This window comes from Oncorhynchus kisutch, linkage group LG25 (genome assembly GCF_002021735.2).
Source record: "Oncorhynchus kisutch isolate 150728-3 linkage group LG25, Okis_V2, whole genome shotgun sequence".
Lineage (NCBI taxonomy): Eukaryota > Metazoa > Chordata > Actinopteri > Salmoniformes > Salmonidae > Oncorhynchus > Oncorhynchus kisutch.
This window is the reverse complement of record NC_034198.2, coordinates 3295231-3318321: the sequence shown is the minus strand read 5'-3', so window position 1 is coordinate 3318321 and position 23091 is coordinate 3295231. Positions and strand designations below refer to the sequence as shown.

The following is a 23091-nucleotide window of genomic DNA, read 5'->3' as shown; positions in this document are numbered from 1 at the left end:
ATCACCTTAACCACTCGGCCACCTCATCCTGTAATATCTACGTTGCAAATGACCTTAAAAAACTGTAGTTGCTGTATGTAAACCCTTGATTGAAATCAATGAAAGTTAGGCAGAGCAATGGATGTGCCATGTGTCGATCCCATCGAGACATTTAACAAATGTGTTGTCAGGCCGAGTGGTCTCAAGTTCTTGATGAAGTGTGTTGAGGTGTGAGTTCAAATCCCACCATCGAGGTTGCCCTTGGAAAAGCTATTCTTCAATACATGAATCTTATCAGTCGCTCTAGGATTGTGGAGGGATTCTATATTCATGTGGGGCCATGCAAGAGAGGAAATATGTTTCGCGAAGAGGTTGGTGTTTTTATCCACACATGTAGTTCATCGCCTTCACCACTCAGATACCAAGTCCTGCACTCTCGCGGTGGCAGGAGGCCATCTTACCAGTGTTTGTGAAAGTCAAAATCTTCCAATGCCATAATAAAGCAAAGAATTGTACTGGTTACACGATGAGGATGGGATTCGAGCCCATGCATGCAGAGCACAATGGATTAGCAGTCCATCGCCTTAACCACTCGGCCACCTCATCCTGTAATATCTACGTGGCAAATGACCTTAAAAAACTGTAGTTGCTGTATGTAAACCCTTGATTGAAATCAATGAAAGTTAGGCAGAGCAATGGATGTGCCATGTGTCGATCCCATCGAGACATTTAACAAATGTGTTGTCAGGCCGAGTGGTCTCAAGTTCTTGATGAAGTGTGTTGAGGTGTCAGTTCAAATCCCACCATCGAGGTTGCCCTTTGGAAAAGCTATTCTTCAATACCTGAATCTTATCAGTCGCTCTAGGATTGTGGAGGGATTCTATATTCATGTGGGGCCATGCAAGAGAGGAAATATGTTTTGTGAAGAGGTTGGTGTTATGATCCACGCATGTAGTTCATCGCCTTCACCACTCAGATACCAAGTCCTGCGCTCTCGCGGTGGCAGTAGGCCATCTTACCAGTGTTTGTGAAAGTCAAAATCTTCCAATGCCATAATAAAGCAAACAATTGTGGTGGTTAAACAATGAGGATGGGATTCGAACCCATGCATGCAGAGCACAATGGATTAGCAGTCCATCGCCTTAACCACTCGGCCACCTCATCCTGTAATATCTACGTGGCAAATGACCTTAAAAAACTGTAGTTGCTGTATGTAAACCCTTGATTGAAATCAATGAAAGTTAGGCAGAGCAATGGATGTGCCATGTGTCGATCCCATCGAGACATTTAACAAATGTGTTGTCAGGCCGAGTGGTCTCAAGTTCTTGATGAAGTGTGTTGAGGTGTCAGTTCAAATCCCACCATCGAGGTTGCCCTTGGAAAAGCTATTCTTCAATACATGAATCTTATCAGTCGCTCTAGGATTGTGGAGGGATTCTATATTCATGTGGGGCCATGCAAGAGAGGAAATATGTTTCGCGAATAGGTTGGTGTTTTTATCCACACATGTAGTTCATCGCCTTCACCACTCAGATACCAAGTCCTGCACTCTCGCGGTGGCAGTCGGCCATCGTACCAGTGTTTGTGAAAGTCAAAATCTTCCAATGCCATAATAAAGCAAAGAATTGTACTGGTTACACGATGAAGATGGGATTCGAACCCATGCATGCAGAGCACAATGGATTAGCAGTCCATCGCCTTAACCACTCGGCCACCTCATCCTGTAATATCTACATGGCAAATGACCTTAAAAAACTGTAGTTGCTGTATGTAAACCCTTGATTGAAATCAATGAAAGTTGGGCAGAGCAATGGATGTGGCATGTGTCTATCCCATCGAGACATTTAACAAATGTGTTGTCAGGCCGAGTGGTCTCAAGTTCTTGATGAAGTGTGTTGAGGTGTCAGTTCAAATCCCACCATCAAGGTTGCCCTTTGGAAAAGCTATTCTTCAATACCTGAATCTTATCAGTCGCTCTAGGATTGTGGAGGGATTCTATATTTATGTGGGGCCATGCAAGAGAGGAAATATGTTTCGCGAAGAGGTTGCTGTTTTTATCCACACATGTAGTTCATCGCATTCACCACTCAGATACCAAGTCCTGCGCTCTCGCGGTGGCAGTCGGCCATGTTACCAGTGTTTGTGAAAGTCAAAATCTTCCAATGCCATAATAAAGCGAAGAATTGTGGTTGTTAAATGATGCGGATGGGATTCGAACCCATGCATGCAGAGCACAATGGATTAGCAGTCCATCACCTTAACCACTCGGCCACCTCATCCTGTAATATCTACGTTGCAAATGACCTTAAAAAACTGTAGTTGCTGTATGTAAACCCTTGATTGAAATCAATGAAAGTTAGGCAGAGCAATGGATGTGCCATGTGTCGATCCCATCGAGACATTTAACAAATGTGTTGTCAGGCCGAGTGGTCTCAAGTTCTTGATGAAGTGTGTTGAGGTGTCAGTTCAAATCCCACCATCAAGGTTGCCCTTTGGAAAAGCTATTCTTCAATACCTGAATCTTATCAGTCGCTCTAGGATTGTGGAGGGATTCTATATTCATGTGGGGCCATGCAAGAGAGGAAATATGTTTTGTGAAGAGGTTGGTGTTATGATGCACGCATGTAGTTCATCGCCTTCACCACTCAGATACCAAGTCCTGCGCTCTCGCGGTGGCAGGAGGCCATCTTACCAGTGTTTGTGAAAGTCAAAATCTTCCAATGCCATAATAAAGCAAAGAATTGTACTGGTTACACGATGAGGATGGGATTCGAGCCCATGCATGCAGAGCACAATGGATTAGCAGTCCATCGCCTTAACCACTCGGCCACCTCATCCTGTAATATATATGTGGCAAATGACCTTAAAAAATTGTAGTTGCTGTATGTAAACCCTTGATTGAAATCAATGAAAGTTAGGCAGAGCAATGGATGTGCCATGTGTCGATCCCATCGAGACATTTAACAAATGTGTTGTCAGGCCGAGTGGTCTCAAGTTCTTGATGAAGTGTGTTGAGGTGTCAGTTCAAATCCCACCATCGAGGTCGCCCTTTGGAAAAGCTATTCTTCAATACCTGAATCTTATCAGTCGCTCTAGGATTGTGGAGGGATTCTATATTCATGTGGGGCCATGCAAGAGAGGAAATATGTTTCGCGAAGAGGTTGGTGTTTTTATCCACACATGTAGTTCATCGCCTTCACCACTCAGATACCAAGTCCTGCGCTCTCACGGTGGCAGTCGGCCATCTTACCAGTGTTTGTGAAAGTCAAAATCTTCCAATGCCATAATAAAGCAAAGAATTGTGGTGGTTAAACGATGAGGATGGGATTCGAACCCATGCATGCAGAGCACAATGGATTAGCTGTCCATCGCCTTAACCACTCGGCCACCTCATCCTGTAATATCTACGTGGCAAATGACCTTAAAAAACTGTAGTTGCTGTATGTAAACCCTTGATTGAAATCAATGAAAGTTAGGCAGAGCAATTTTTTATTTTTTATTTAACCTTTATTTAACCAGGCAAGTCAGTTAAGAACACATTCTTATTTTCAATGACGGCCTGGGAACAGTGGGTTAACTGCCTGTTCAGGGGCAGAACGACAGATTTGTACCTTGTCAGCTCGGGGGTTTGAACTCGCAACCTTCCGGTTACTAGTCCAACGCTCTAACCACTAGGCTACGCTGCCGCCCCATGGATGTGCCAGGTGTAAACCCTTGATTGAAATCAATGAAAGTTAGGCACAGCAATGGATGTGCCATGTGTCGATCCCATCGAGACATTTAACAAATGTGTTGTCTGGCCGAGTGGTCTCAAGTTCTTGATGAAGTGTGTTGAGGTGTCAGTTCAAATCCCACCATCGAGGTTGCCCTTTGGAAAAGCTATTCTTCAATACCTGAATCTTATCAGTCGCTCTAGGATTGTGGAGGGATTCTATATTCATGTGGGGCCATGCAAGAGAGGAAATATGTTTTGTGAAGAGGTTGGTGTTATGATCCACACATGAAGTTCATCGCCTTCACCACTCAGATACAAAGTCCTGCGCTCTCACGGTGGCAGTCGGCCATCTTACCAGTGTTTGTGAAAGTCAAAATCTTCCAATGCCATAATAAAGCAAAGAATTGTACTGGTTACACGATGAGGATGGGATTCGAACCCATGCATGCAGAGCACAATGGATTAGCAGTCCATCGCCTTAACCACTCGGCCACCTCATCCTGTAATATCTACGTGGCAAATGACCTTAAAAAACTGTAGTTGCTGTATGTAAACCCTTGATTGAAATCAATGAAAGTTAGGCAGAGCAATGGATGTGCCATGTGTCGATCCCATCGAGACATTTAACAAATGTGTTGTCAGGCCGAGTGGTCTCAAGTTTTTGATGAAGTGTGTTGAGGTGTCAGTTCAAATCCCACCATCAAGGTTGCCCTTTGGAAAAGCTATTCTTCAATACCTGAATCTTATCAGTCGCTCTAGGATTGTGGAGGGATTCTATATTCATGTGGGGCCATGCAAGAGAGGAAATATGTTTCGTGAAGAGGTTGGTGTTATGATCCACGCATGTAGTTCATCGCCTTCACCACTCAGATACCAAGTCCTGCGCTCTCGCGGTGGCAGTCGGCCATCTTACCAGTGTTTGTGAAAGTCAAAATCTTCCAATGCCATAATATAGCAAAGAATTGTGCTGGTTAAACGATGAGGATGGGATTCGAACCTATGAATGCAGATCACAATGGATTAGCAGTCCATCGCCTTAACCACTCGGCCACCTCATCCTGTAATATCTACGTGGCAAATGACCTTAAAAAACTGTAGTTGCTGTATGTAAACCCTTGATTGAAATCAATGAAAGTTAGGCAGAGCAATGGATGTGCCATGTGTCGATCCCATCGAGACATTTAACAAATGTGTTGTCAGGCCGAGTGGTCTCAAGTTCTTGATGAAGTGTGTTGAGGTGTCAGTTCAAATCCCACCATCGAGGTTGCCCTTGGAAAAGCTATTCTTCAATACATGAATCTTATCAGTCGCTCTAGGATTGTGGAGGGATTCTATATTCATGTGGGGCCATGCAAGAGAGGAAATATGTTTCGTGAAGAGGTTGGTGTTATGATACACATGTAGTTCATCGCCTTCACCACTCAGATACCAAGACCTGCGCTCTCGCGGTGGCAGTCGGCCATCTTACCAGTGTTTGTGAAAGTCAAAATCTTCCAATGCCATAATATAGCAAAGAATTTTGGTGGTTAACCGATGAGGATGGGATTCGAACCCACGCATGCAGCGCACAATGGATTAGCAGTCCATCGACTTAACCACTCGGCCACCTCATCCTGTAATATCTATGTGGCAAATGACCTTAAAAAACTGTAGTTGCTGTATGTAAACCCTTGATTGAAATCAATGAAAGTTAGGCAGAGCAATGGATGTGCCATGTGTCGATCCCATCGAGACATTTAACAAATGTGTTGTCAGGCCGAGTGGTCTCAAGTTCTTGATGAAGTGTGTTGAGGTGTGAGTTCAAATCCCACCATCGAGGTTGCCCTTGGAAAAGCTATTCTTCAATACATGAATCTTATCAGTCGCTCTAGGATTGTGGAGGGATTCTATATTCATGTGGGGCCATGCAAGACAGGAAATATGTTTCGCGAAGAGGTTGGTGTTTTTATCCACACATGTAGTTCATCGCCTTCACCACTCAGATACCAAGTCCTGCGCTCTCGCGGTGGCAGTCGGCCATCTTACCAGTGTTTGTGAAAGTCAAAATCTTCCAATGCCATAATATAGCAAAGAATTTTGGTGGTTAACCGATGAGGATGGGATTCGAACCCACGCATGCAGCGCACAATGGATTAGCAGTCCATCGACTTAACCACTCGGCCACCTCATCCTGTAATATCTATGTGGCAAATGACCTTAAAAAACTGTAGTTGCTGTATGTAAACCCTTGATTGAAATCAATGAAAGTTAGGCAGAGCAATGGATGTGCCATGTGTCGATCCCATCGAGACATTTAACAAATGTGTTGTCAGGCCGAGTGGTCTCAAGTTCTTGATGAAGTGTGTTGAGGTGTGAGTTCAAATCCCACCATCGAGGTTGCCCTTGGAAAAGCTATTCTTCAATACATGAATCTTATCAGTCGCTCTAGGATTGTGGAGGGATTCTATATTCATGTGGGGCCATGCAAGACAGGAAATATGTTTCGCGAAGAGGTTGGTGTTTTTATCCACACATGTAGTTCATCGCCTTCACCACTCAGATACCAAGTCCTGCGCTCTCGCGGTGGCAGTCGGCCATCTTACCTGTGTTTGTGAAAGTCAAAATCTTCCAATGCCATAATAAAGCAAAGAATTGTGGTTGTTAAACGATGAAGATGGGATTCGAACCCATGCAAGCAGAGCACAATGGATTAGCAGTCCATCGCCTAAACCACTCGGCAACCTCATCCTGTAATATCTACGTGGCAAATGACCTTAAAAAACTGTAGTTGCTGTATGTAAACCCTTGATTGAAATCAATGAAAGTTAGGCAGAGCAATGGATGTGCCATGTGTCGATCCCATCGAGACATTTAACAAATGTGTTGTCAGGCCGAGTGGTCTCAAGTTTTGATGAAGTGTGTTGAGGTGTCAGTTCAAATCCCACCATCAAGGTTGCCCTTTGGAAAAGCTATTCTTCAATACCTGAATCTTATCAGTCGCTCTAGGATTGTGGAGGGATTCTATATTCATGTGGGGCCATGCAAGAGAGGAAATATGTTTTGTGAAGAGGTTGGTGTTATGATCCACGCATGTAGTTCATTGCCTTCACCACTCAGATACCAAGTCCTGCGCTCTCGCGGTGGCAGTCGGCCATCTTACCAGTGTTTGTGAAAGTCAAAATCTTCCAATGCCATAATAAAGCAAAGAATTGTACTGGTTAAATGATGAGAATGGGATTCGAACCCACGCATGCAGCGCACAATGGATTAGCAGTCCATCGACTTAACCACTCGGCCACCTCATCCTGTAATATCTATGTGGCAAATGACCTTAAAAAACTGTAGTTGCTGTATGTAAACCCTTGATTGAAATCAATGAAAGTTAGGCAGAGCAATGGATGTGCCATGTGTCGATCCCATCGAGACATTTAACAAATGTGTTGTCAGGCCGAGTGGTCTCAAGTTCTTGATGAAGTGTGTTGAGGTGTGAGTTCAAATCCCACCATCGAGGTTGCCCTTGGAAAAGCTATTCTTCAATACATGAATCTTATCAGTCGCTCTAGGATTGTGGAGGGATTCTATATTCATGTGGGGCCATGCAAGACAGGAAATATGTTTCGCGAAGAGGTTGGTGTTTTTATCCACACATGTAGTTCATCGCCTTCACCACTCAGATACCAAGTCCTGCGCTCTCGCGGTGGCAGTCGGCCATCTTACCTGTGTTTGTGAAAGTCAAAATCTTCCAATGCCATAATAAAGCAAAGAATTGTGGTTGTTAAACGATGAAGATGGGATTCGAACCCATGCAAGCAGAGCACAATGGATTAGCAGTCCATCGCCTAAACCACTCGGCAACCTCATCCTGTAATATCTACGTGGCAAATGACCTTAAAAAACTGTAGTTGCTGTATGTAAACCCTTGATTGAAATCAATGAAAGTTAGGCAGAGCAATGGATGTGCCATGTGTCGATCCCATCGAGACATTTAACAAATGTGTTGTCAGGCCGAGTGGTCTCAAGTTTTGATGAAGTGTGTTGAGGTGTCAGTTCAAATCCCACCATCAAGGTTGCCCTTTGGAAAAGCTATTCTTCAATACCTGAATCTTATCAGTCGCTCTAGGATTGTGGAGGGATTCTATATTCATGTGGGGCCATGCAAGAGAGGAAATATGTTTTGTGAAGAGGTTGGTGTTATGATCCACGCATGTAGTTCATTGCCTTCACCACTCAGATACCAAGTCCTGCGCTCTCGCGGTGGCAGTCGGCCATCTTACCAGTGTTTGTGAAAGTCAAAATCTTCCAATGCCATAATAAAGCAAAGAATTGTACTGGTTAAATGATGAGAATGGGATTCGAACCCACGCATGCAGCGCACAATGGATTAGCAGTCCATCGACTTAACCACTCGGCCACCTCATCCTGTAATATCTATGTGGCAAATGACCTTAAAAAACTGTAGTTGCTGTATGTAAACCCTTGATTGAAATCAATGAAAGTTAGGCAGAGCAATGGATGTGCCATGTGTCGATCCCATCGAGACATTTAACAAATGTGTTGTCAGGCCGAGTGGTCTCAAGTTCTTGATGAAGTGTGTTGAGGTGTGAGTTCAAATCCCACCATCGAGGTTGCCCTTGGAAAAGCTATTCTTCAATACATGAATCTTATCAGTCGCTCTAGGATTGTGGAGGGATTCTATATTCATGTGGGGCCATGCAAGACAGGAAATATGTTTCGCGAAGAGGTTGGTGTTTTTATCCACACATGTAGTTCATCGCCTTCACCACTCAGATACCAAGTCCTGCGCTCTCGCGGTGGCAGTCGGCCATCTTACCTGTGTTTGTGAAAGTCAAAATCTTCCAATGCCATAATAAAGCAAAGAATTGTGGTTGTTAAACGATGAAGATGGGATTCGAACCCATGCAAGCAGAGCACAATGGATTAGCAGTCCATCGCCTAAACCACTCGGCAACCTCATCCTGTAATATCTACGTGGCAAATGACCTTAAAAAACTGTAGTTGCTGTATGTAAACCCTTGATTGAAATCAATGAAAGTTAGGCAGAGCAATGGATGTGCCATGTGTCGATCCCATCGAGACATTTAACAAATGTGTTGTCAGGCCGAGTGGTCTCAAGTTTTGATGAAGTGTGTTGAGGTGTCAGTTCAAATCCCACCATCAAGGTTGCCCTTTGGAAAAGCTATTCTTCAATACCTGAATCTTATCAGTCGCTCTAGGATTGTGGAGGGATTCTATATTCATGTGGGGCCATGCAAGAGAGGAAATATGTTTTGTGAAGAGGTTGGTGTTATGATCCACGCATGTAGTTCATTGCCTTCACCACTCAGATACCAAGTCCTGCGCTCTCGCGGTGGCAGTCGGCCATCTTACCAGTGTTTGTGAAAGTCAAAATCTTCCAATGCCATAATAAAGCAAAGAATTGTACTGGTTAAATGATGAGAATGGGATTCGAACCCATGCATGCAAAGCACAATGGATTAGCAGTCCATCGCCTTAACCACTCGGCCACCTCATCCTGTACTATCTACGTGGCAAATGACCTTAAAAATCTGTAGTTGCTGTATGTAAACCCTTGATTGAAATCAATGAAAGTTAGGCAGAGCAATGGATGTGCCATGTGTCGATCCCATCGAGACATTTAACAAATGTGTTGTCAGGCCGAGTGGTCTCAAGTTCTTGATGAAGTGTGTTGAGGTGTCAGTTCAAATCCCACCATCAAGGTTGCCCTTTGGAAAAGCTATTCTTCAATACCTGAATCTTATCAGTCGCTCTAGGATTGTGGAGGGATTCTATATTCATGTGGGGCCATGCAAGAGAGGAAATATGTTTTGTGAAGAGGTTGGTGTTATGATCCACGCATGTAGTTCATCGCCTTCACCACTCAGATACCAAGTCCAGCACTCTCGCGGTGGCAGTCGGCCATCTTACCAGTGTTTGTGAAAGTCAAAATCTTCCAATGCAATAATATAGCAAAGAATTTTGGTTGTTAACCGATGAGGATGGGATTCGAACCCATGCATGCAGCGCACAATGGATTAGCAGTCCATCGCCTTAACCACTCGGCCACCTCATCCTGTAATATCTACGTGGCAAATGACCTTAAAAAACTGTAGTTGCAGTATGTAAACCCTTGATTGAAATCAATGAAAGTTAGGCAGAGCAATGGATGTGCCATGTGTCGATCCCATCGAGACATTTAACAAATGTGTTGTCAGGCCGAGTGGTCTCAAGTTCTTGATGAAGTGTGTTGAGGTGTCAGTTCAAATCCCACCATCAAGGTTGCCCTTTGGAAAAGCTATTCTTCAATACCTGAATCTTATCAGTCGCTCTAGGATTGTGGAGGGATTCTATATTCATGTGGGGCCATGCAAGAGAGGAAATATGTTTTGTGAAGAGGTTGGTGTTATGATCCACGCATGTAGTTCATCGCCTTCACCACTGAGATACCAAGTCCAGCACTCTCGCGGTGGCAGTCGGCCATCTTACCAGTGTTTGTGAAAGTCAAAATCCTCCAATGCCATAATATAGCAAAGAATTGTGGTGGTTAAACGATGAGGATGGGATTCGAACCCATGCATGCAGAGCACAATGGATTAGCAGTCCATCGCCTTAACCACTCGGCCACCTCATCCTGTAATATCTACGTGGCAAATGACCTTAAAAAACTGTAGTTGCTGTATGTAAACCCTTGATTGAAATCAATGAAAGTTAGGCAGAGCAATGGATGTGCCATGTGTCGATCCCATCGAGACATTTATCAAATGTGTTGTCAGGCCGAGTGGTCTCAAGTTCTTGATGAAGTGTGTTGAGGTGTCAGTTCAAATCCCACCATCGAGGTTGCCCTTGGAAAAGCTATTCTTCAATACATGAATCTTATCGGTCGCTCTAGGATTGTGGAGGGATTCTATATTCATGTGGGGCCATGCAAGAGAGGAAATATGTTTCGCGAAGAGGTTGGTGTTTTTATCCACACATGTAGTTCATCGCCTTCACCACTCAGATACCAAGAACTGCGCTCTCGCGGTGGCAGTCGGCCATCTTACCAGTGTTTGTGAAAGTCAAAATCTTCCAATGCCATAATAAAGCAAAGAATTGTACTGGTTACACGATGAGGATGGGATTCGAACCCATGCATGCAGAGCACAATGGATTAGCAGTCCATCGCCTTAACCACTCGGCCACCTCATCCTGTAATATAAAAGTTAGGCAGAGCAATGGATGTGCCATGTGTCGATCCCATCGAGACATTTAACAAATGTGTTGTCAGGCAGAGTGGTCTCAAGTTCTTGATGAAGTTTGTTGAGGTGTCAGTTCAAATCCCACCATCGAGGTTGCCCTTTGGAAAAGCTATTCTTCAATACCTGAATCTTATCAGTCGCTCTAGGATTGTGGAGGGATTCTATATTCATGTGGGGCCATGCAAGAGAGGAAATATGTTTCGCGAAGAGGTTGGTGTTATGATCCACACATGTAGTTCATCGCCTTCACCACTCAGATACCAAGTCCTGCGCTCTCGCGGTGGCAGTCGGCCATCTTACCAGTGTTTGTGAAAGTCAAAATCTTCCAATGCCATAATATAGCAAAGAATTGTGGTGGTTAAACGATGAGGATGGGATTCGAACCCATGCATGCAGAGCACAATGGATTAGCAGTCCATCGCCTTAACCACTCGGCCACCTCATCCTGTAATATCTACGTGGCAAATGACCTTAAAAAACTGTAGTTGCTGTATGTAAACCCTTGATTGAAATCAATGAAAGTTAGGCAGAGCAATGGATGTGCCATGTGTCGATCCCATCGAGACATTTAACAAATGTGTTGTCAGGCCGAGTGGTCTCAAGTTCTTGATGAAGTGTGTTGAGGTGTCAGTTCAAATCCCACCATCGAGGTTGCCCTTGGAAAAGCTATTCTTCAATACATGAATCTTATCGGTCGCTCTAGGATTGTGGAGGGATTCTATATTCATGTGGGGCCATGCAAGAGAGGAAATATGTTTCGCGAAGAGGTTGGTGTTTTTATCCACACATGTAGTTCATCGCCTTCACCACTCAGATACCAAGACCTGCGCTCTCGCGGTGGCAGTCGGCCATCTTACCAGTGTTTGTGAAAGTCAAAATCTTCCAATGCCATAATAAAGCAAAGAATTGTACTGGTTACACGATGAGGATGGGATTCGAACCCATGCATGCAGAGCACAATGGATTAGCAGTCCATCGCCTTAACCACTCGGCCACCTCATCCTGTAATATCTACGTGGCAAATGACCTTAAAAAACTGTAGTTGCTGTATGTAAACCCTTGATTGAAATCAATGAAAGTTAGGCAGAGCAATGGATGTGCCATGTGTCGATCCCATCGAGACATTTAACAAATGTGTTGTCAGGCAGAGTGGTCTCAAGTTCTTGATGAAGTGTGTTGAGGTGTCAGTTCAAATCCCACCATCGAGGTTGCCCTTTGGAAAAGCTATTCTTCAATACCTGAATCTTATCAGTCGCTCTAGGATTGTGGAGGGATTCTATATTCATGTGGGGCCATGCAAGAGAGGAAATATGTTTTGTGAAGAGGTTGGTGTTATGATCCACGCATGTAGTTCATCGCCTTCACCACTCAGATACCAAGTCCTGCGCTCTCGCGGTGGCAGTCGGCCATCTTACCAGTGTTTGTGAAAGTCAAAATCTTCCAATGCCATAATAAAGCAAAGAATTGTGATGGTTAAATGATGAGGATGGGATTCGAACCCATGCATGCAGAGCACAATGGATTAGCAGTCCATCGCCTTAACCACTCGGCCACCTCATCCTGTAATATCTACGTGGCAAATGACCTTAAAAATCTGTAGTTGCTGTATGTAAACCCTTGATTGAAATCAATGAAAGTTAGGCAGAGCAATGGATGTGCCATGTGTCGATCCATCGAGACATTTAACAAATGTGTTGTCAGGCCGAGTGGTCTCAAGTTTCTTGATGAAGTGTGTTTGAGGTGTCAGTTCAAATCCCACCATCGAGGTTTGCCCCTTGGAAAGCTATTCTTCAATACATGAATCTTATCAGTCGCTCTAGGATTGTGGAGGGATTCTATATTCATGTGGGGCCATGCAAGAGAGGAAATATGTTTCGCGAAGAGGTTGGTGTTTTTATCAACACATTGTAGTTCATCGCCTTCACCACTCAGATACCAAGTCCTGCGCTCTCGCGGTAGCAGTCGGCCATCTTACCAGTGTTTGTTGAAAGTCAAAAATCTTCCAATGCCATAATAAAGCAAAGAATTGTGGTGGGTTAAACGATGAGGATGGGATTCGAACCCATGCATGCAGAGCACAATGATTAGCAGTCCATCGCTTAACCACTCCGGCCACCTCATCCTGTAATATCCACTAACCACTCGGCCACCTCATCCTGTAATATCTACGTGGCAAATGACCTTAAAAACTGTAGTTGCTGTATGTAAACCCTTGATTGAAATCAATGAAAGTTAGGCAGAGCAATGGATGTGCCATGTGTCGATCCCATCGAGACATTTATCAAATGTGTTGTCAGGCCGAGTGGTCTCAAGTTCTTGATGAAGTGTGTTGAGGTGTCAGTTCAAATCCCACCATCGAGGTTGCCCTTTGGAAAAGCTATTCTTCAATACCTGAATCTTATCAGTCGCTCTAGGATTGTGGAGGGATTCTATATTCATGTGGGGCCATGCAAGAGAGGAAATATGTTTCGCGAAGAGGTTGGTGTTATTATCCACGCATGTAGTTCATCGCCTTCACCACTCAGATACCAAGTCCTGCGCTCTCGCGGTGGCAGTAGGCCATCTTACCAGTGTTTGTGAAAGTCAAAATCTTCCAATGCCATAATAAAGCAAACAATTGTGGTGGTTAAACAATGAGGATGGGATTCGAACCCATGCATGCAGAGCACAATGGATTAGCAGTCCATCGCCTTAACCACTCGGCCACCTCATCCTGTAATATTTACGTGGCAAATGACCTTAAAAAACTGTAGTTGCTGTATGTAAACCCTTGATTGAAATCAATGAAAGTTAGGCAGAGCAATGGATGTGCCATGTGTCGATCCCATCGAGACATTTAACAAATGTGTTGTCAGGCCGAGTGGTCTCAAGTTCTTGATGAAGTGTGTTGAGGTGTCAGTTCAAATCCCACCATCGAGGTTGCCCTTTGGAAAAGCTATTCTTCAATACCTGAATCTTATCAGTCGCTCTAGGATTGTGGAGGGATTCTATATTCATGTGGGGCCATGCAAGAGAGGAAATATGTTTCGCGAAGAGGTTGGTGTTATGATCCACACATGTAGTTCATCGCCTTCACCACTCAGATACCAAGTCCTGCGCTCTCGCGGTGGCAGTCGGCCATCTTACCAGTGTTTGTGAAAGTCAAAATCTTCCAATGCCATAATAAGCAAAGAATTGTGGCTGGTTAAACGATGAGGATGGGATTCGAACCCATGCATGCAGAGCACAATGGATTAGCAGTCCATCGCCTTAACCACTCGGCCACCTCATCCTGTAATATCTACGTGGCAAATGACCTTAAAAAACTGTAGTTGCTGTATGTAAACCCTTGATTGAAATCAATGAAAGTTAGGCAGAGCAATGGATGTGCCATGTGTCGATCCCATCGAGACATTTAACAAATGTGTTGTCAGGCCGAGTGGTCTCAAGTTCTTGATGAAGTGTGTTGAGGTGTCAGTTCAAATCCCACCATCGAGGTTGCCCTTGGAAAAGCTATTCTTCAATACCTGAATCTTATCAGGTCGCTCTAGGATTGTGGAGGGATTCTATATTCATGTGGGGCCATGCAAGAGAGGAAATATGTTTCGCGAAGAGGTTGGTGTTTTATCCACACATGTAGTTCATCGCCTTCACCACTCAGATACCAAGTACCTGCGCTCTCGCGGTGGCAGTCGGCCATCTTACCAGTGTTTGTGAAAGTCAAAATCTTCCAATGCCATAATAAAGCAAAGAATTGTACTGGTTACACGATGAGGATGGGATTCGAACCCATGCATGCAGAGCACAATGGATTAGCAGTCCATCGCCTTAACCACTCGGCCACCTCATCCTGTAATATCTACGTGGCAAATGACCTTAAAAAACTGTAGTTGCTGTATGTAAACCCTTGATTGAAATCAATGAAAGTTAGGCAGAGCAATGGATGTGCCATGTGTCGATCCCATCGAGACATTTAACAAATGTGTTGTCAGGCCGAGTGGTCTCAAGTTCTTGATGAAGTGTGTTGAGGTGTCAGTTCAAATCCCACCATCGAGGTTGCCCTTTGGAAAAGCTATTCTTCAATACCTGAATCTTATCAGTCGCTCTAGGATTGTGGAGGGATTCTATATTCATGTGGGGCCATGCAAGAGAGGAAATATGTTTGTGAAGAGGTTGGTGTTATGATCCACGCATGTAGTTCATCGCCTTCACCACTCAGATACCAAGTCCTGCGCTCTCGCGGTGGCAGTCGGCCATCTTACCAGTGTTTGTGAAAGTCAAAATCTTCCAATGCCATAATAAAGCAAAGAATTGTGATGGTTAAATGATGAGGATGGGATTCGAACCCATGCATGCAGAGCACAATGGATTAGCAGTCCATCGCCTTAACCACTCGGCCACCTCATCCTGTAATATCTACGTGGCAAATGACCTTAAAAATCTGTAGTTGCTGTATGTAAACCCTTGATTGAAATCAATGAAAGTTAGGCAGAGCAATGGATGTGCCATGTGTCGATCCCATCGAGACATTTAACAAATGTGTTGTCAGGCCGAGTGGTCTCAAGTTCTTGATGAAGTGTGTTGAGGTGTCAGTTCAAATCCCACCATCGAGGTTGCCCTTGGAAAAGCTATTCTTCAATACATGAATCTTATCAGTCGCTCTAGGATTGTGGAGGGATTCTATATTCATGTGGGGCCATGCAAGAGAGGAAATATGTTTCGCGAAGAGGTTGGTGTTTTATCAACACATGTAGTTCATCGCCTTCACCACTCAGATACCAAGTCCTGCGCTCTCGCGGTAGCAGTCGGCCATCTTACCAGTGTTTGTGAAAGTCAAAATCTTCCAATGCCATAATAAAGCAAAGAATTGTGGTGGTTAAACGATGAGGATGGGATTCGAACCCATGCATGCAGAGCACAATGGATTAGCAGTCCATCGCCTTAACCACTCGGCCACCTCATCCTGTAATATCTACGTGGCAAATGACCTTAAAAAACTGTAGTTGCTGTATGTAAACCCTTGATTGAAATCAATGAAAGTTAGGCAGAGCAATGGATGTGCCATGTGTCGATCCCATCGAGACATTTAACAAATGTGTTGTCAGGCCGAGTGGTCTCAAGTTCTTGATGAAGTGTGTTGAGGTGTCAGTTCAAATCCCACCATCGAGGTTGCCCTTTGGAAAAGCTATTCTTCAATACCTGAATCTTATCAGTCGCTCTAGGATTGTGGAGGGATTCTATATTCATGTGGGGCCATGCAAGAGAGGAAATATGTTTTGTGAAGAGGTTGGTGTTATGATCCACGCATGTAGTTCATCGCCTTCACCACTCAGATACCAAGTCCTGCGCTCTCGCGGTGGCAGTAGGCCATCTTACCAGTGTTTGTGAAAGTCAAAATCTTCCAATGCCATAATAAAGCAAACAATTGTGGTGGTTAAACAATGAGGATGGGATTCGAACCCATGCATGCAGAGCACAATGGATTAGCAGTCCATCGCCTTAACCACTCGGCCACCTCATCCTGTAATATTTACGTGGCAAATGACCTTAAAAAACTGTAGTTGCTGTATGTAAACCCTTGATTGAAATCAATGAAAGTTAGGCAGAGCAATGGATGTGCCATGTGTCGATCCCATCGAGACATTTAACAAATGTGTTGTCAGGCCGAGTGGTCTCAAGTTCTTGATGAAGTGTGTTGAGGTGTCAGTTCAAATCCCACCATCGAGGTTGCCCTTTGGAAAAGCTATTCTTCAATACCTGAATCTTATCAGTCGCTCTAGGATTGTGGAGGGATTCTATATTCATGTGGGGCCATGCAAGAGAGGAAATATGTTTTGTGAAGAGGTTGGTGTTATGATCCACGCATGTAGTTCATCGCCTTCACCACTCAGATACCAAGTCCTGCGCTCTCGCGGTGGCAGTAGGCCATCTTACCAGTGTTTGTGAAAGTCAAAATCTTCCAATGCCATAATAAAGCAAAGAATTGTACTGGTTACACGATGAGGATGGGATTCGAACCCATGCATGCAGAGCACAATGGATTAGCAGTCCATCGCCTTAACCACTCGGCCACCTCATCCTGTAATATCTACGTGGCAAATGACCTTAAAAAACTGTAGTTGCTGTATGTAAACCCTTGATTGAAATCAATGAAAGTTAGGCAGAGCAATGGATGTGCCATGTGTCGATCCCATCGAGACATTTAACAAATGTGTTGTCAGGCCGAGTGGTCTCAAGTTCTTGATGAAGTGTGTTGAGGTGTCAGTTCAAATCCCACCATCGAGGTTGCCCTTTGGAAAAGCTATTCTTCAATACCTGAATCTTATCAGTCGCTCTAGGATTGTGGAGGGATTCTATATTCATGTGGGGCCATGCAAGAGAGGAAATATGTTTTGTGAAGAGGTTGGTGTTATGATCCACACAAGGAGTTCATCGCCTTCACCACTCAGATACCAAGTCCTGCGCTCTCACGGTGGCAGTCGGCCATGTTACCAGTGTTTGTGAAAGTCAAAATCTTCCAATGCCATAATAAAGCGAAGAATTGTGGTTGTTAAATGATGCAGATGGGATTCGAACCCATGCATGCAGAGCACAATGGATTAGCAGTCCATCACCTTAACCACTCGGCCACCTCATCCTGTAATATCTACGTGGCAAATGACCTTAAAAAACTGTAGTTGCTGTATGTAAACTCTTGATTGAAATCAATGAAAGTTAGGCAGAGCAATGGATGTGGCATGTGTCGATCCCATCGAGACATTTAACAAATGTGTTGTCAGGCCGAGTGGTCTCAAGTTCTTGATGAAGTGTGTTGAGGTGTCAGTTCAAATCCCACCATCAAGGTTGCCCTTTGGAAAAGCTATTCTTCAATACCTGAATCTTATCAGTCGCTCTAGGATTGTGGAGGGATTCTATATTTATGTGGGGCCATGCAAGAGAGGAAATATGTTTCGCGAAGAGGTTGCTGTTTTTATCCACACATGTAGTTCATCGCCTTCACCACTCAGATACCAAGTCCTGCGCTCTCGCGGTGGCAGTCGGCCATCTTACCAGTGTTTGTGAAAGTCAAAATCTTCCAATGCCATAATAAAGCAAAGAATTGTACTGGTTACACGATGAGGATGGGATTCGAACCCATGCATGCAGAGCACAATGGATTAGCAGTCCATCGCCTTAACCACTCGGCCACCTGATCCTGTAATATATATGTGGCAAATGACCCATAAAAAACTGTAGTTGCTGTATGTAAACCCTTGATTGAAATCAATGAAAGTTAGGCAGAGCAATGGATGTGCCATGTGTCGATCCCATCGAGACATTTAACAAATGTGTTGTCAGGCCGAGTGGTCTCAAGTTCTTGATGAAGTGTGTTGAGGTGTCAGTTCAAATCCCACCATCGAGGTTGCCCTTTGGAAAAGCTATTCTTCAATACCTGAATCTTATCAGTCGCTCTAGGATTGTGGAGGGATTCTATATTCATGTGGGGCCATGCAAGAGAGGAAATATGTTTTGTGAAGAGGTTGGTGTTATGATCCACACAAGGAGTTCATCGCCTTCACCACTCAGATACCAAGTCCTGCGCTCTCACGGTGGCAGTCGGCCATGTTACCAGTGTTTGTGAAAGTCAAAATCTTCCAATGCCATAATAAAGCGAAGAATTGTGGTTGTTAAATGATGCAGATGGGATTCGAACCCATGCATGCAGAGCACAATGGATTAGCAGTCCATCACCTTAACCACTCGGCCACCTCATCCTGTAATATCTACGTGGCAAATGACCTTAAAAAACTGTAGTTGCTGTATGTAAACTCTTGATTGAAATCAATGAAAGTTAGGCAGAGCAATGGATGTGGCATGTGTCGATCCCATCGAGACATTTAACAAATGTGTTGTCAGGCCGAGTGGTCTCAAGTTCTTGATGAAGTGTGTTGAGGTGTCAGTTCAAATCCCACCATCAAGGTTGCCCTTTGGAAAAGCTATTCTTCAATACCTGAATCTTATCAGTCGCTCTAGGATTGTGGAGGGATTCTATATTCATGTGGGGCCATGCAAGAGAGGAAATATGTTTTGTGAAGAGGTTGGTGTTATGATCCACACATGTAGTTCATCGCCTTCACCACTCAGATAGCAAGTCCTGCGCTCTCGCGGTGGCAGTCGGCCATCTTACCAGTGTTTGTGAAAGTCGAAATCTTCCAATGCCATAATAAAGCACAGAATTGTACTGGTTAAACGATGAGGATGGAATTTGAACCCATGCATGCAGAGCACAATGGATTAGCAGTCCATCGCCTTAACCACTCGGCCAACTCATCCTGTAACATTTACGTGACAAATGACCTTAAAAAACTGTAGTTGCTGAATGAAACCCTTGATTGAAATATGAAAGTTAGGCAGAGCAATGGATTTGCCATGTGTCTATCCCATCAAGACATTTAACAAATGTGTTGTCAGGCCGAGTGGTCTCAAGTTCTTCATGAAGTGTGTTGAGGTGTCAGTTCAAATCCCACCATCGTGGTTGCCCTTGGAAAAGCTATTCTTCAATACATGCATATTATCAGTCGCTCTAGGATTGTGGAGGGATTCTATATTCATGTGGGGCAATGCAAGAGAGGAAATCTGTTTTGTGAAGAGGTTGGTGTTATGATCCACACATGTAGTTCATCGCCTTCACCACTCAGATACCAAGTCCTGCGCTCTCGCGGTGGCAGTCGGCCATCTTACCAGTGTTTGTGAAAGTCAAAATCTTCCAATGCCATAATAAAGCACAGAACTGTACTGGTTACACAATGAGGATGGGATTCGAACCCATGCATGCAGAGCACAATGGATTAGCAGTCCATCGCCTTAACCACTCGGTCACCTCATCCTGTAATATTTACGTGGCAAAAGACCTTAACAAACTGTAGTTGCTGTGTGTAAACCCCTGATTGAAATATGAAAGTTAGGCAGAGCAATGGCAGGGCCATCTATCGATGCCATCGAGACATTTAACAAATGTGTTGTCAGGCCAAGTGGTCTCAAGTGCTTGATGAGGTGTGTTGAGGTGTCGGTTCAAATCCCACCATTGAGGTTGCCCTTTGGAAAAGCTATTCTTCAATACCTGAATCTTATCAGTCGCTCTAGGATTGTGGAGGGATTCTATATTCATGTGGGGCAATGCAAGAGAGGAAATCTGTTTTGTGAAGAGGTTGGTGTTATGATCCACACATGTAGTTCATCGCCTTCACCACTCAGATAGCAAGTCCTGCGCTCTCGCAGTGGCAGTCGGCCATCTTACCAGTGTTTGTGAAAGTCAAAATCTTCCAATGCCATAATAAAGCACAGAATTGTACTGGTTACACGATGAGGATGGGATTTGAAACCATGCATGCAGAGCACAATGGATTAGCAGTCCATCGCCTTAACCACTCGGCCAACTCATCCTGTAACATCTACGTGACAAATGACCTTAAAAAACTGTAGTTGCTGTATGAAACCCTTGATTGAAATCAATGAAAGTTAGGCAGAGCAATGGATGTGCCATGTGTCTATCCCATCAAGACATTTAACAAATGTGTTGTCAGGCCGAGTGGTCTCAAGTTCTTGATGAAGTGTGTTGAGGTGTCAGTTCAAATCCCACCATCGTGGTTGCCCTTGGAAAAGCTATTCTTCAATACATGCATATTATCAGTCGCTCTAGGATTGTGGAGGGATTCTATATTCATGTGGGGCAATGCAAGAGAGGAAATCTGTTTTGTGAAGAGGTTGGTGTTATGATCCACACATGTAGTTCATCGCCTTCACCACTCAGATAGCAAGTCCTGCGCTCTCGCGGTGGCAGTCGGCCATCTTACCAGTGTTTGTGAAAGTCAAAATCTTCCAATGCCATAATAAAGCACAGAATTGTACTGGTTACACGATGAGGATGGGATTTGAACCCATGCATGCAGAGCACAATGGATTAGCAGTCCATCGCCTTAACCACTCGGCCACCTCATCCTGTAATATTTACGTGGCAAAAGACCTTAACAAACTGTAGTTGCTGTATGTAAACCCCTGATTGAAATATGAAAGTTAGGCAGAGCAATGGCAGGGCCATATATCGATGCCATCGAGACATTTAACAAATGTGTTGTCAGGCCGAGTGGTCTCAAGTGCTTGATGAGGTGTGTTGAGGTGTCGGTTCAAATCCCACCATTGAGGTTGCCCTTTGGAAAAGCTATTCTTCAATACCTGAATCTTATCAGTCGCTCTTGGATTGTGGAGGGATTCTATATTCATGTGGGGCCATGTAAGAGAGGAAATCTTTTTTGTGAAGAGGTTGGTGTTATGATCCACACATGTAGTTCATCGCCTTCACCACTCAGATAGCAAGTCCTGCGCTCTCGCGGTGGCAGTCGGCCATCTTACCAGTGTTTGTGAAAGTCAAAATCTTCCAATGGCATAATAAAGCACAGAATTGTACTGGTTAAACGATGAGGATGGGATTTGAACCCATGCATGCAGAGCACAATGGATTAGCAGTCCATCGCCTTAACCACTCGGCCACCTCATCCTGTAATATCTACGTGGCAAATGACGTTAAAAAACTGTAGTTGCTGTATGAAACCCTTGATTGAAATCAATGAAAGTTAGGCAGAGCAATGGATGTGCCATGTGTCTATCCCATCGAGACATTTAACAAATGTGTTGTCAGGCCGAGTGGTCTCAAGTTCTTGATGAATTGTGTTGAGGTGTCGGTTCAAATCCCACCATCGAGGTTGCCCTTTGGAAAAGCTATTATTCAATACCTGAATCTTATCAGTCGCTCTAGGATTGTGGAGGGATTCTATATTCATGTGGGGCCATGCAAGAGAGGAAATATGTTTTGTGAAGAGGTTGGTGTTATGATCCAAGCATGTAGTTCATCGCCTTCACCACTCAGATACCAAGTCCTGCGCACTCGCGGTGGCAGTAGGCCATCTTACCAGTGTTTGTGAAAGTCAAAATCTTCCAATGCCATAATAAAGCAAAGAATTGTGGTGGTTAAACGATGAGGATGGGATTCGAACCCATGCATGCAGAGCACAATGGATTAGCAGTCCATCGCCTTAACCACTCGGCCACCTCATCCTGTAATATCTACGTGGCAAATGACCTTAAAAAACTGTAGTTGCTGTATGTAAACCCTTGATTGAAATCAATGAAAGTTAGGCAGAGCAATGGATGTGCCATGTGTCGATCCCATCGAGACATTTAACAAATGTGTTGTCAGGCCGAGTGGTCTCAAGTTCTTGATGAAGTGTGTTGAGGTGTCAGTTCAAATCCCACCATCAAGGTTGCCCTTTGGAAAAGCTATTCTTCAATACCTGAATCTTATCAGTCGCTCTAGGATTGTGGAGGGATTCTATATTCATGTGGGGCCATGCAAGAGAGGAAATATGTTTTGTGAAGAGGTTGGTGTTATGATCCACGCATGTAGTTCATCGCCTTCACCACTCAGATACCAAGTCCTGCGCTCTCGCGGTGGCAGTCGGCCATTTTACCAGTGTTTGTGAAAGTCAAAAACTTCCAATGCCATAATAAAGCAAAGAATTGTGGTGGTTAGACGATGAGGATGGGATTCGAACCCATGCATGCAGAGCACAATGGATTAGCAGTCCATCACCTTAACCACTCGGCCACCTCATCCTGTAATATCTACGTGGCAAATGACCTTAAAAAACTGTAGTTGCTGTATGTAAACCCTTGATTGAAATCAATGAAAGTTAGGCAGAGCAATGGATGTGCCATGTGTCTATCCCATCGAGACATTTAACAAATGTGTTGTCAGGCCGAGTGGTCTCAAGTTCTTGATGAAGTGTGTTGAGGTGTCAGTTCAAATCCCACCATCAAGGTTGCCCTTTGGAAAAGCTATTCTTCAATACCTGAATCTTATCAGTCGCTCTAGGATTGTGGAGGGATTCTATATTCATGTGGGGCCATGCAAGAGAGGAAATATGTTTTGTGAAGAGGTTGGTGTTATGATCCACGCATGTAGTTCATCGCCTTCACCACTCAGATAGCAAGTCCTGCGCTCTCGCGGTGGCAGTAGGCCATCTTACCAGTGTTTGTGAAAGTCAAAATCTTCCAATGCCATAATAAAGCAAAGAATTGTGGTGGTTAAACGATGAGGATGGGATTCGAACCCATGCATGCAGAGAACAATGGATTAGCAGTCCATCG

At 44.2% G+C, this 23091-nt stretch overlaps 12 non-coding genes across 12 annotated transcripts; all 12 read right to left on the bottom strand.

Moving 5' to 3' along the window:
* Positions 1 to 4112: 4112 nt before the first annotated feature.
* trnas-gcu (transfer RNA serine (anticodon GCU)) lies at positions 4113 to 4194 on the bottom strand. The gene has a single exon. It is a non-coding gene; the product is annotated as a tRNA-Ser (tRNA).
* Positions 4195 to 10240: 6046 nt separating this feature from the next.
* trnas-gcu (transfer RNA serine (anticodon GCU)) lies at positions 10241 to 10322 on the bottom strand. The gene has a single exon. It is a non-coding gene; the product is annotated as a tRNA-Ser (tRNA).
* Positions 10323 to 10797: 475 nt separating this feature from the next.
* trnas-gcu (transfer RNA serine (anticodon GCU)) lies at positions 10798 to 10879 on the bottom strand. The gene has a single exon. It is a non-coding gene; the product is annotated as a tRNA-Ser (tRNA).
* A 413-nt stretch (positions 10880 to 11292) lies between these two features.
* Positions 11293 to 11374, bottom strand: trnas-gcu (transfer RNA serine (anticodon GCU)). Its single transcript has one exon. It is a non-coding gene; the product is annotated as a tRNA-Ser (tRNA).
* Positions 11375 to 11849: 475 nt separating this feature from the next.
* On the bottom strand, positions 11850 to 11931 carry trnas-gcu (transfer RNA serine (anticodon GCU)). Its single transcript has one exon. It is a non-coding gene; the product is annotated as a tRNA-Ser (tRNA).
* Positions 11932 to 12407: 476 nt separating this feature from the next.
* trnas-gcu (transfer RNA serine (anticodon GCU)) lies at positions 12408 to 12489 on the bottom strand. The gene has a single exon. It is a non-coding gene; the product is annotated as a tRNA-Ser (tRNA).
* Positions 12490 to 14118: 1629 nt separating this feature from the next.
* Positions 14119 to 14200, bottom strand: trnas-gcu (transfer RNA serine (anticodon GCU)). The gene has a single exon. It is a non-coding gene; the product is annotated as a tRNA-Ser (tRNA).
* A 476-nt stretch (positions 14201 to 14676) lies between these two features.
* trnas-gcu (transfer RNA serine (anticodon GCU)) lies at positions 14677 to 14758 on the bottom strand. Its single transcript has one exon. It is a non-coding gene; the product is annotated as a tRNA-Ser (tRNA).
* A 475-nt stretch (positions 14759 to 15233) lies between these two features.
* trnas-gcu (transfer RNA serine (anticodon GCU)) lies at positions 15234 to 15315 on the bottom strand. The gene has a single exon. It is a non-coding gene; the product is annotated as a tRNA-Ser (tRNA).
* A 474-nt stretch (positions 15316 to 15789) lies between these two features.
* trnas-gcu (transfer RNA serine (anticodon GCU)) lies at positions 15790 to 15871 on the bottom strand. Its single transcript has one exon. It is a non-coding gene; the product is annotated as a tRNA-Ser (tRNA).
* A 1034-nt stretch (positions 15872 to 16905) lies between these two features.
* Positions 16906 to 16987, bottom strand: trnas-gcu (transfer RNA serine (anticodon GCU)). The gene has a single exon. It is a non-coding gene; the product is annotated as a tRNA-Ser (tRNA).
* A 4930-nt stretch (positions 16988 to 21917) lies between these two features.
* On the bottom strand, positions 21918 to 21999 carry trnas-gcu (transfer RNA serine (anticodon GCU)). Its single transcript has one exon. It is a non-coding gene; the product is annotated as a tRNA-Ser (tRNA).
* Positions 22000 to 23091: the final 1092 nt, after the last annotated feature.